Source organism: Leptodactylus fuscus, chromosome 11, assembly GCF_031893055.1.
Source record: "Leptodactylus fuscus isolate aLepFus1 chromosome 11, aLepFus1.hap2, whole genome shotgun sequence".
NCBI lineage: Eukaryota > Metazoa > Chordata > Amphibia > Anura > Leptodactylidae > Leptodactylus > Leptodactylus fuscus.
In genome coordinates this window covers 81569683-81581561 of record NC_134275.1, presented here as the reverse complement: position 1 = coordinate 81581561, position 11879 = coordinate 81569683, and the positions used below count along the sequence as shown (strand labels likewise).

Below are 11879 nucleotides of genomic sequence, written 5' to 3'. Positions count from 1 at the left end.
AGTGGCCAGATAGAGAATCGCAGGTAGAAAATAAACCTTTTCTGTAGGCCACAATCTCAAGACCGTCTTAAAATCTGGATCAATATCAGAATCAAAATAAGAAATTCTTTATTTTTCAGGTTTTAAATACAGACAATAATAATAATAAATAAATAAATAAATTCTGGTTTTGTGAAGATCGCAGTGACATTTAACCCTTCCTGTAATTTTAAGCAGAACCGCAAAGTGTTGACATTTAATCTATTAGTGGTATTGATGACATCACCACATGATGTCACCACTGTAGTCATCCATGGGATGCCCTGGTCATATGTGAGTGGACATGGCGGCGACGATCTCCCAGTGATGTATCCTTCAGATAAACAACATTGAACTATGTAGCTGGCCGACGACCAGAAGCCGGAGGAGACTGAACGAGTCCAGCACGTAACCAATAGGAAGCCGACCACTGTTCCCGCCTAGTGTGAAATTCCTGTCGGTCAGCTCGGGGCCTTGGCCTGTCTGAGGAGTGTGAGGTTTCCCTGCTCAGCGGGGGTCCAGGTATGAAAGATACTGAAGTAAATTGGGAAGCGAAACTTCCACGCAAATCCCCCCTGTCCCAGTCTCCTCCAGCGGGCGAGTCTGATCCAGAAATATCCCTATATACTAATTATAAGATGTGACTGGCTGCGTATTCATTCTATGACTTATCCTGAGACCCCCGGCCCCTCTGTGTGGGCTTTGTGGATAGATGTCTGAACTTCTAATAACAAAGGGAATACAAGGTTTGGATACTACAATGCATGCAGGTTTATATAGGACTTAATGGGCAATTTCGTATTCACGAGGGACCTCCATGGGGTATCATTCATCCATATTGACAGGTCTTGGCCCTTTTTTGCCCTGTGGTTGCAATAACAGCAAGATGTCAAATGATCAGAAGACGTGTAAGAGACATGGAAGGTTGCCTGATGGCACGTAGACTGGATTGGCCAAGGTTGTCCAACCACCATTACCCAACCACGTATCTTGACAATGGCGGTGCCCATTCCAGGTGTGAAATGGACAAGGTTGTATGGATATTCCCCATTGACGTCAATAGATAGTGATTGTGCAGACATGGCTGCCTCTCAAACGAGGACTGGGCGCCCCATTCTTGGAGGTTCCAGCAGTTGGACCCCAAGCGATCAGGTTTGTATGACATATCAATGGAAAGCAAGGGGCGTAAAGGGTTTTTAATAAGAGACTTAATAATTGGTGACTTGTCCTTAGGATCAATTGAAGATCAGTCGAGGTCTGGTACCCTGGACCCCCACAAATCATCTGTATGAAGTATTGCTCCGTTAGCATCGCTTCCTCTTTACCGGCCATGTGACATGACGTTCCAGTCATATTAATGGGGCCGAGTTGCGACTACAAGCACAGCCACAATACAATCTGCAATGTTCTGGACTGATTGCAGGAAGCCTGGGTGTTGGGTCCCCCTTTGGATATTTTCAGGTACCTGTGGTCGCTATCCCTGCGTCTCCAGAACACGGGTGCCTAGACCTCCTCTTGGAGAACCGACTAGATACCCATTATCGTGGGTGACATAGTCATTGGTACTGGTAGCCCATTGTCAATATCTGGACGGTCACATACCTCTGGCCAGGAATCTGTCGAGCACTCCCGTACCTGTCCCATGATGTCAGTGTCTGTCTGTCTGGCTGTCCGTGGTCGCTGCCTGTGTCACTATCACTGCACGTCTATGCCAGGCTGAGTTATAGCAACAGGTGGTGGGAAGGAGGGGGGGACGCAGAGACACAGAGACTGAGGAGGGGGAATTCATTTGGGAAGTGGGAGAACGAGGAGAGGCCTGAGAGGAACACTGACGGCAAGAGAAAATAGCAAGAAGACTGAGTTGTTTGGGGAGATGCAATCCGGGACGGGGCAGCGGACACGAAACTTCACCTAATGCCCTGCACGTTGTGGCTACAATTACTATTACCCTGGAGGAAACTACAAAGTGTTCCAGATATTGGAGTGAGAAATTCTAGAAATTCACAGAATATATAAGAGTGATGGAATGTAATAGGGTGCACCAAGGACCTGGGCATTGATTTCGTCTCTATCACCGGCCTCCATGTGGGAACATTCGAGCCTGGATCACTATAGGATACTGTGAACCCTGCGATCATCTACCATTGGCCAAGACCCTATAACACGACACCGTCTTCCTGGTCATCACGAAATCCTGTATATAACAACAGGGCAAAAACGGAGTTTGGTGCTACATCAGTTGTAAGTAAATGCATTATTATATACATCATATCTGACATGTGGGTATCGGTGTCCAGTGATATGGATGGTTGCCCATGTGCCATAGGCGAGTCTTTGGGCATGTGCTAAGGGCAGCTTGGTTTAGGGTGCATACTGTATATATGTTCACTTTGTCTTGTGTCTTGCAACGAGGACCTATGAACGCCTCATTGTGCTATGGCTGGGGCTAGACCGCGCGTTTCAGTGATTCATTTTGTGCGACTCACTTAGTGCCAGTGTGACACATGTTTGTGGTGATGTTGCAGTTTATTGTAATCTGACGGCAGTGTCATGGCCAGAATAAGAGTCCGATTGTCCAGACTACAGGGACATGGTGGGTTATGAAGCATGGGGGACAGCTGACAACTATCAGGTCAGAATACATTGTAAACCATCTTTATACGTACAGTAAAATAAAAAATCATTGATAGACATAAAATTTAAAGGGGCCCTCCAAATGGAAAGCTACATCTAGAGGTACGATCCTACTTAAGACTAGGACTACAGCAAATTTTGCCATGATCACCACTGCGCGACCAAAGATTACACTAGCGACAAAAAAAATCCAGCAGGCCTTATGACTGTAGTTTTGCGTTTGCGACAACCTGTGAGTTGCGACAAGACTGTGTTCACTTTCATTGTACTGTGATGTAGTATAAACAAACCTACCAACAGTCTGGGATGCTGCGGGACAGTCCCGGATTCTGGGGTGTGTTTCGTGGTCCCATTCAGCAGGAGGTATGTCCCAGATTCAACTCATCTGGGTATGGAGGACACAGATGAGTTGAATACTATAGTGAATGAAGCAGGAACGGACAGCCCCTATCTCACCACTATGCTCCGGACCGGGAGCTGTAGGCGCGATGTGATGACGTCACTCATATCGTGCCTGCATATCTTGGGACAAGAGACTGCAGTCTTCACAGCAAGGGAGTGAGGAGAGGTGAGTATCAGTGATTTCTATGTTGAATTTTGTGTGCAAATTGAGTGGGAACATGAAACTAGGGGCAGATGAAGGGAGCATATTAAACTGGTGTCAGATGAAGGGGGATAGTAAACTGGTGTCAGATGAAGGGGGGACATTAAACTGAGGGCAGATGAAGGGGGCATATTAAATTGGTGTCAGATGAAGGGGGGACATTAAATTGGTGTCAGATGAAGGAGGAAATTAAACTGGTGGCAGATGAAGGGGGGACATTAAACTGGAGGTAGATGAAGGGGGGACCTTAAGCTGGGGGTTAACATGTCTGCTTCTAGTTGCCCTCAGTTTGTGTGGGGACACAAAGAAAAAAGGATGAGAATGGGAGGAGTCAACATAGAAGTAGGTGGAGCTAAATGTGCCGAGATGCGCATCGGTCGCCACTTCTTTCTGTTCTTGGAAAGTTGGGAGGTATGGTATAGCGAAAGTGCCACCTTTGGGTGTCACAGCCAACACCACCATGTAAGTCCTAGCCTAAGGACAGATTCACACTGGCAGGTTCAGTCCATGAGATACAGATCAGAAGTTGGCCATATTTCCCAGAACAAATCCTCTCGGCAGATTGGTCAGCTATGACTGAGTCCTTGCTTTCCCATGGGTTCTTAAAAATAGTACAAGTCGCAAAGTATGTAAAGTGAGATTACGAGGGACGTATTTCACCGACGCACAGCAGACATCCTGTTATTATACTTAGGGAAAGTAACGCAGTCAGCTGATAACAGGGAGCAATAGCTTACAGCAAAGCAATGCACTAATGGTGAAAATGGCGTTCACCTCATAGAATCTAGATAGCAACGTGATAATATTACTGCAATGATGTTTTTGGATTTTTTTCACTCTTTATACTGTGTGAGGTGGAAGGCCCGCCATCTACAAAATGACTAGGCCCATGCAGTGACATGGTCCATATGGGCAGCATCTTGTCATGTACATGAGGTTTTATCATTATATTATTAATATAATTCATGTTAGATTTCTGCTGGTTGCCCAGCGGCTGGTCTCCATTTTGTTGTCAGACCTTTTATTATCTTAGCTCTCTGCGAACAGGAATCAATTCGGCCCCTTGCGCCACCTTTTAAGACCGGAATCGAGGTGGGCCAGGGCAGGGATACCCCGGTCTCCCAGATTTACTATAACTTACACCAGGAAACTGGCATAGGTGTAACCAAAAATCTACACCAGCCCCGAGTGCCGTAGATTTGGGACCAGGCGCACCTACGTGCACAAGAATGAATATGGCCTAACATGCCAGTTCGGGCCTACTTAGTATACAGGTTGTGCTTGATATCTCTCATGGCAGAATGGTTGATATATATACAGAAAGCTATTTTACCACCCCATGATTGGTCCTGTAAGTCCCGGTCCTGGTGCAGGTTCTCCGAGCGCTTATCCTTTTAGTTCTGCTTTGTAGACATATCATCTTGTACTTAATCACATTAATGGTGAGGAATGTATCCTTGTTAGTCGCCGCCGCCACTGATGTGTAAATGCCTGTGACTTTTTCTCCTTCAGATTTCAGTGGCACGGTGACTATGAGGTCATGTCTTCTTCAATTCAATTAAGCCCCATTATTGTGACTTCCAGCGCTACAGACCGGCCTCTGCTGACTTATGTCCGAGACAAGGTCTTGCAAATATACGCGATAATACGTTGTCATGTGGCTGCCGCCATTCCAGCTGGTCACACAAATATTGTGCGGCATACTGGTGGAGATTACAGTCTCTGTGTGCCATGGTTCTGGCTCGGGTACACTAGTGTAAATGTGCCATTATTGAAGGCCTGCCAGTCCTAAAAAGACCCCTGAGTAATAATAATAGCAGTTTTGTTTTGGACGTGTTGGTTCTGAATGATACCGCCAGTGGTGTGGCCCTACTTGCCGATTCCTGATCCTGCCCAAGGTCCCTTCCGCCTCCGCTTCAGCCTCCAGGAGGTCACACAGGAGGGCTAAAGGTGAAGCCGAGGTGGCTTAGTGCAAGATCAAGTATTGGTAAATAAATAGGGACCCTAAAGATTGCAGGCCCCGTAGCAGCAACTAGGCCGTAGTTCTGCCACTGTATGAAGGCCACTATGGGACATTATACTATATGCTCTATGAGACATTATGCTATATGGAGGCCACAATGGGCATTATATAGCATGGGGGCAGCAAAGGGAGTGTTTTACAGTGTGGTGGCCAGTAAAGGGATGCTTTGCAATGTGGTGGTGGGGGGCCAAAGTCAAATTTCTTTTATGAGGCCCAGTCTTTCCTAGTTACGCCCCTGTCAACTTATGTCAGAGTGCCATTATTCTGGGTTCAATAGTGTCAGTATATCAATATGCTGGGTCTAGTAGTGTCAGTATACCATTATACTGGGTCCACTAGTGTCAATGTGCCATTATTTTAGGTCTAGTAGTGTCAGTATACCATTATTCTGTGTCCACTAGTATCAGTATACCACTATTCTGGGCCCACTAGTGTCAGTATACCACTATTCTGGGCCCACTAGTGTCAGTATACCACTATTCTGGGCCCACTAGTGTCAGTATACCACTATTCTGGGCCCACTAGTGTCAGTATACCACTATTCTGGGCCCACTAGTGTCAGTATACCACTATTCTGTGCCCACTAGTATCAGTATACCACTATTCTGAGCCCACTAGTGTCAGTATACCACTATTCTGGAATCACTAGTGTCAGTATACCACTATTCTGTGCCCACTAGTATCAGTATACCACTATTCTGGGCCCACTAGTGTCAGTATACCACTATTCTGTGCCCACTAGTATCAGTATACCACTATTCTGGGCCCACTAGTGTCAGTATACCACTATTCTGGGCCCACTAGTGTCAGTATACCACTATTCTGTGCCCACTAGTATCAGTATACCACTATTCTGGGCCCACTAGTGTCAGTATACCACTATTCTGGGCCCACTAGTGTCAGTATACCACTATTCTGGAATCACTAGTGTCAGTATACCACTATTCTGTGCCCACTAGTATCAGTATACCACTATTCTGGGCCCACTAGTGTCAGTATACCACTATTCTGGGCCCACTAGTGTCAGTATACCACTATTCTGGACCCACTAGTGTCAGTATACCATTATTCTGGGTCCACTAGTGTCAGTATACCACTATTCTGGGTCCACTAGTGTCAGTATACCACTATTCTGGCTCCACTAGTGTCAGTATACCACTATTCTGGCTCCACTAGTGTCAGTATACCATTATTCTGGGCCCACTAGTGTCAGTATACCATTATTCTGGGCCCACTAGTCTCAGTATACCACTATTCTGGACCCACTAGTATCAGTATACCACTATTCTGGGTCCACTAGTGTCAGTATACCACTATTCTGGGTCCACTAGTGTCAGTATACCACTATTCTGGGTCCACTAGTGTCAGTATACCACTATTCTGGGTCCACTAGTGTCAGTATACCACTATTCTGGACCCACTAGTGTCAGTATACCATTATTCTGGGCCCACTAGTGTCAGTATACCATTATTCTGGGCCCACTAGTGTCAGTATACCATTATTCTGGGCCCACTAGTCTCAGTATACCACTATTCTGGACCCACTAGTGTCAGTATACCATTATTCTGGACCCACTAGTGTCAGTATACCATTATTCTGGGCCCACTAGTGTCAGTATACCATTATTCTGGGCCCATTAGTCTCAGCATACCACTATTCTTGGCCCACTAGTGTCAGTGTATCTTTGTTTTTTCACTCCACCTCCTAGTCTGCCATTTCCTAAAATACGTATCTGTGTTTATTCGCCACCTTCTAGTCTGACACATCCCATTGCGGTTCTGACAACCACATGACCTCATGTCGGGTGTTAGTGTGTCACTGTGGTATGTCTAGGCACTGTGAAAATGAAAATGTGGGTTGGGGACTTGAGCGTGACTTAGGGGTTGGGACGATAAGGAGGGGCTGAGGAATGTTGAACATACAAATGAGGGGATTAATATGTAATAATCTCACGCCTTTAATCTTCTGTGTAATCTGAATAATCCCAGGTACACGCACCCTCACGCCTCGTGTTATCTCAGGCCACGGCTGCGAGTCTCTGACATATTCTCCCAATCTTTCCCTTTCTTTTCCGGCTCATCACCCATCTTGTCACTTGCTCTTTCCATGCTCCCCCTGTCGCGCTTGCATCTTGTTTCCCCTCAATGTCTCCCTCTGTGTCTCACAATCGCCTCATTGTTCTTGCTGATTCCTTTATTCCGGGCAGCTGTCCCTCCATCACGCCCCCTGACAAACCGAGCAGCTGATCTTGGCCCCCTCCCCCTCCTCACCCACATATCATTAGCCTAGGCATTAACCTGGGCATCTGCTGCTCCTGACATTCTCGTCCAGGTACCGGGCCCTGACTCGGTGGAATTCTGCATTTTCCAAATTTCCTTGAATAAAAGCAGAGGATTTGTCACTGGAAAAAAGTCCAAAAATCTAAATCGCACATGTTATGACGCCAAAAGCATGGCTGGAGGGGGAGCAAAGGTTGCACATGCACCCGGACTCTGATAACCTGTGGGCCCCATCTGCCAAATCAATATGGAGTACGGCATCTTCATGAGGCCCCATAATCTCCGAATATGCCTTTATGCCGCGATATAGTATAGGTCCGTGAAGGAGAACCTAGGGCATGGGTTGCAGAGGTGGCACTCAGAGCCCTCTTGTTGGGCAACCATCCATGGAACAGATTATACTGTGTGGGGGCCATCGTGGATCAAATTGTACTGTGTGGGGACCACTGTGCAGCAGATTATACTGTGTGGAGGTCACTGTGCAGCAGATTATACTGTGTGGAGGTCACTGTGGAGCAGATTGTACTGTGTGGGAGCCACTGTGCAGCAGATTATACTGTGTGGGAGGTCACTGTGGAGCAGATTGTACTGTGTGGGGGGTCGCTGTGAAGCAGATTATACTGTGTGGGGACCACTGTGCAGCAGATTATACTGTGTGGGGGTCACTGTGCAGCAGATTATACTGTGTAGGGGGTCACTGTGGAGCAGATTGTACTGTGTAGTGGCCACTGTGCAGCAGATTATACTGTGTGGGGACCACTGTGCAGCAGATTATACTGTGTGGGGGGTCACTGTGGAGCAGATTGTACTGTGTGTGGGGTCACTGTGGTGCAGATTGTACTGTGTGGGAGCCACTGTGCAGCAGATTGTACTGTGTGGGGACCACTGTGCAGCAGATTGTACTGTGTGTGGGCCACTTTGCAGCAGATTATACTGTGTGGGGGGTCACTGTGGAGCAGATTGTACTGTGTGGGGACCACTTTGCAGCAGATTATACTGTGTGGGGGGTCATTGTGCAGCAGATTATACTGTGTGAGGGGTCACTGTGCAGCAGATTATACTGTGTGAGGGGTCACTGTGCAGCAGATTATACTGTGTGGGGACCACTGTGCAGCAGATTATACTGTGCAGGGGCCACTGTGCAGCAGATTATACTGTGTGGGGACCACTTTGCAGCAGATTATACTGTGTGGGGGGTCACTGTGGTGCAGATTGTACTGTGTGGGAGCCACTGTGCAGCAGATTATACTGTGTGGGGGGGTCACTGTGGAGCAGATTGTACTGTGTGTGGGGGTCACTGTGAAGCACATTATACTGTGTGGGGACCACTGTGCAGCAGATTATACTGTGTGGAGGGTCACTGTGGAGCAGATTGTACTGTGAGGGGGGGGGTCACTGTGGAGAAGAGTGTACTGTGTGGGGGCCACTGTGCAGCAGATTATACTGTGTGTGTGTGGGGGGTCACTGTGGAGCAGATTGTACTGTGTGGGGGTCACTGTGAACTAGATTGGACTGTGTAAGGGTCACTGTGCAGCAGATTATACTGTGTGAGGGGTCACTGTGGAGCAGATTATACTGTGTGGGGGTCACTGTGGAGCAGATTATACTGTGTGGGGGTCACAGTGGAGCAGAAAGCTCTATAAAGCCCCATTCGTATGAACATATTTTGCAGGCCTGTAATTGTGGATCCGCCCTTTATTACGGTTAAATTGCCGTGTTGGTACTTTGTGATAAATTAGTGGGTTTTGGGTTGCAGTTTGGACACTCGGTCTCTAAAAAGTTTGCCATCACTGGTATAGGCCCATATAACACAATAGGGCCTAATTCCGGCTCACACATATGGCCATGTCCAGAAGCTATAAGGAGGACAACTATGTGACAGCCCTTTAACCGCACTGTCACGCCTCAAGAACTGTTAAGGCGGAAAAAACTAATAAAGTTTTGCTACAATTGCAATAAAAACACTACAAAAACACCCTGTGTGAACCCGGCCTGATTTGGCTTACACTACAGTAAATGCAGTTTCCCACCGCTATGTTGTGTTATCTACCCCAGAATGGGTCATAAATCCGTGACTGGTGGAGTCTGACTGCGGGGACTCCCATAAGTCCCATAAACTGGCTGTTTTTGGAGAAAAACAGGATGTGTGAGAGAGAGAGTAGCCTCTCCTGAGAAAAATACAATTTTTACTCCTTTATTGGTCATAAAACATGATGGTGGCAAAGCCCTAATGACCGAGGGGTAAAGGCTCGGCCACGTTCACACACGGCTTATTGTGTTTTTTTCACGTGTGGATTACTAGTAAAGGAAGCTTGTTCTGCGGGGTCAGTCAGACCGATCGGGGTAGATTTATTAAGGCTGGTGTATCGCTCTGACCTCTTCATAAAGCTATCGAACTGACGTGGATTTCCATTATACATTCGTACACGTGTGAACGAGCCCTAACTCATGCGATGCCAGTAATTTTTTTTTTTTTCATCCTCAGGGTCCATTCACACAGAGTTTTTTGGTGCTGATTTTGATGCTGAATCCACGTCAGAATCCACGTGGAAAAAAAACAAACAAGAGTTCTATGGGTTCCGCTCGCTTTAAAAAAAAACTTCCTTCAGGCGGATTCCGTCTGCAAAAACCAACGCAGTCAATGGGAGGCAGAAAATCCACGGTGCGAAATTGGCAAAAACCGCTAGTGGTTTTTTCATGGCCGATACACTGTGCTGGAGGAAAAAAAAAACAAAAACTAAAAAGCCTTAAAAAAAAAAAAAAGGCTCCAAAAACCGCTTCAGAAAACCATTTCCTAATTCCTGAAGCGGATTTTTTCCTCGCCAAAAAACTCCGTGTGAATGGACCCTCAGACGGAGGTCGCACAAATGTTGTGCGGAAAAAAAACATTGCATGGTTCCAATTTTCATTCCCCGTGAATGAGATTTTGTCCAATATTAACATATTCATGTAAAAGAACAAAAAAATGCTGCAAAAAAACAATGAAAACACTTTCCTCATAGATTTATATCGGGGGGAGGCAAAAATAAAAAACAGTGAAAAACAGAAGGTTTTTTGCTGCCTTTTTTTGCTTTGTTTTGCTACCGGGGGGCTTTCGCTAATGCAGGTTTCAGTCTTATTCACACGCTGCTTTTTTCATGCTGTTTCTGTCAGTGTTTTTTGATGAGTTGATTGGCAGCAAAAAAATGTTAGAACGCCTTCACACGGAGTATACGCTCACTGATTCTGAACGTGTAACTCGTTCCGAATCAGCGGCGTTAAAACAGATCCCATTGCTTTCTATGGGATTTATGTTGTTACAAGGTGTTGTTTTTTTTTTGCATTTGTCTGGTGTGTTTTTTGTTTTTTTTTGTAGATTGTGCGCCCCATATAGGGATATATATATAGGGATCACAATGTACCTTTTTCCCCCCCTAACAGTATGTCGTAGTAGAATTGGAGGAAATCCACACAAACACGGGGAGAACATACAAACTCCTTGCAGATGTTGTTCCTGGTGGGATTCAAAACCAGAACTACAGCGCTGCAAGACTACAGTGCTAACCACTGAGCCACCGTGTTACCCCTTGTCTGATGTGTTTTGTTGTTTTTTTTTTTTTTTTTCTTCAAATGACATCATATGCTCAGGTTGTGGCAAAGAACATGTGTCAAAAAACATGTTTGTAAGGCTGGTTGCACACGACTGTGCTGCCACCGGCCTACCATGATCTAACACCGTGCTGCCTCTGGCCTATCATGATTTAAAAAGCACGTGCTGGCCATGGGGATGTCCCTCATAGGCTGTCCATACATGGGCCATATTTCTTTCTTCAGCTCCTTTTATTAAATGAATAGGAGACATGACAGTTTTGGAAATTGTAGTGTTTCCACTGCTTGTATTTTTCTGCAATGTGTGAATGGGGCCTCGGCCATAGACTTTCTTGGGTTTTAAAATGGCCGCGTGATGGGCATTCAAAAAACGGATGTGACATGACCATTTTTGACTGTTATGTGAATAAGGTCTTAGGCCTGGTTCACATCTGCATTAGGTAATCCGTTTGGGGAGTTCGCATGGTGACCCCCCGAACGTATTACCGAACGCATTGACAAGCAGATATATTATATAATCACACGGAGCCCATACACTAGAATGGGGTCCGTGTGCTTTCTACATGACTTGTGCGGAGACCGCGCAGAAAGCACACGGACTCCATTATAGTCCATAATTGCGGACAAATACTCGCACACATTGCCGTTGCATTGCATTGTTTGTTCCCGAACATTAGGAATAAAATGTCGCACTTCATATAGGCACAAACCTATAGAGACACAAGGTCTCTC

General features: G+C 46.2%; 1 protein-coding gene across 1 annotated transcript in view; it reads left to right on the top strand.

Moving 5' to 3' along the window:
• Positions 1 to 1821: 1821 nt before the first annotated feature.
• Positions 1822 to 11879, top strand: part of DDR1 (discoidin domain receptor tyrosine kinase 1) — a 34177-nt gene continuing 24119 nt past the window's right edge. The window contains exon 1 of the mRNA XM_075259725.1: positions 1822 to 2259. The gene's annotated coding sequence lies outside the window, so the exon portion shown is untranslated. The remainder of the gene's footprint in view (positions 2260 to 11879) is intronic.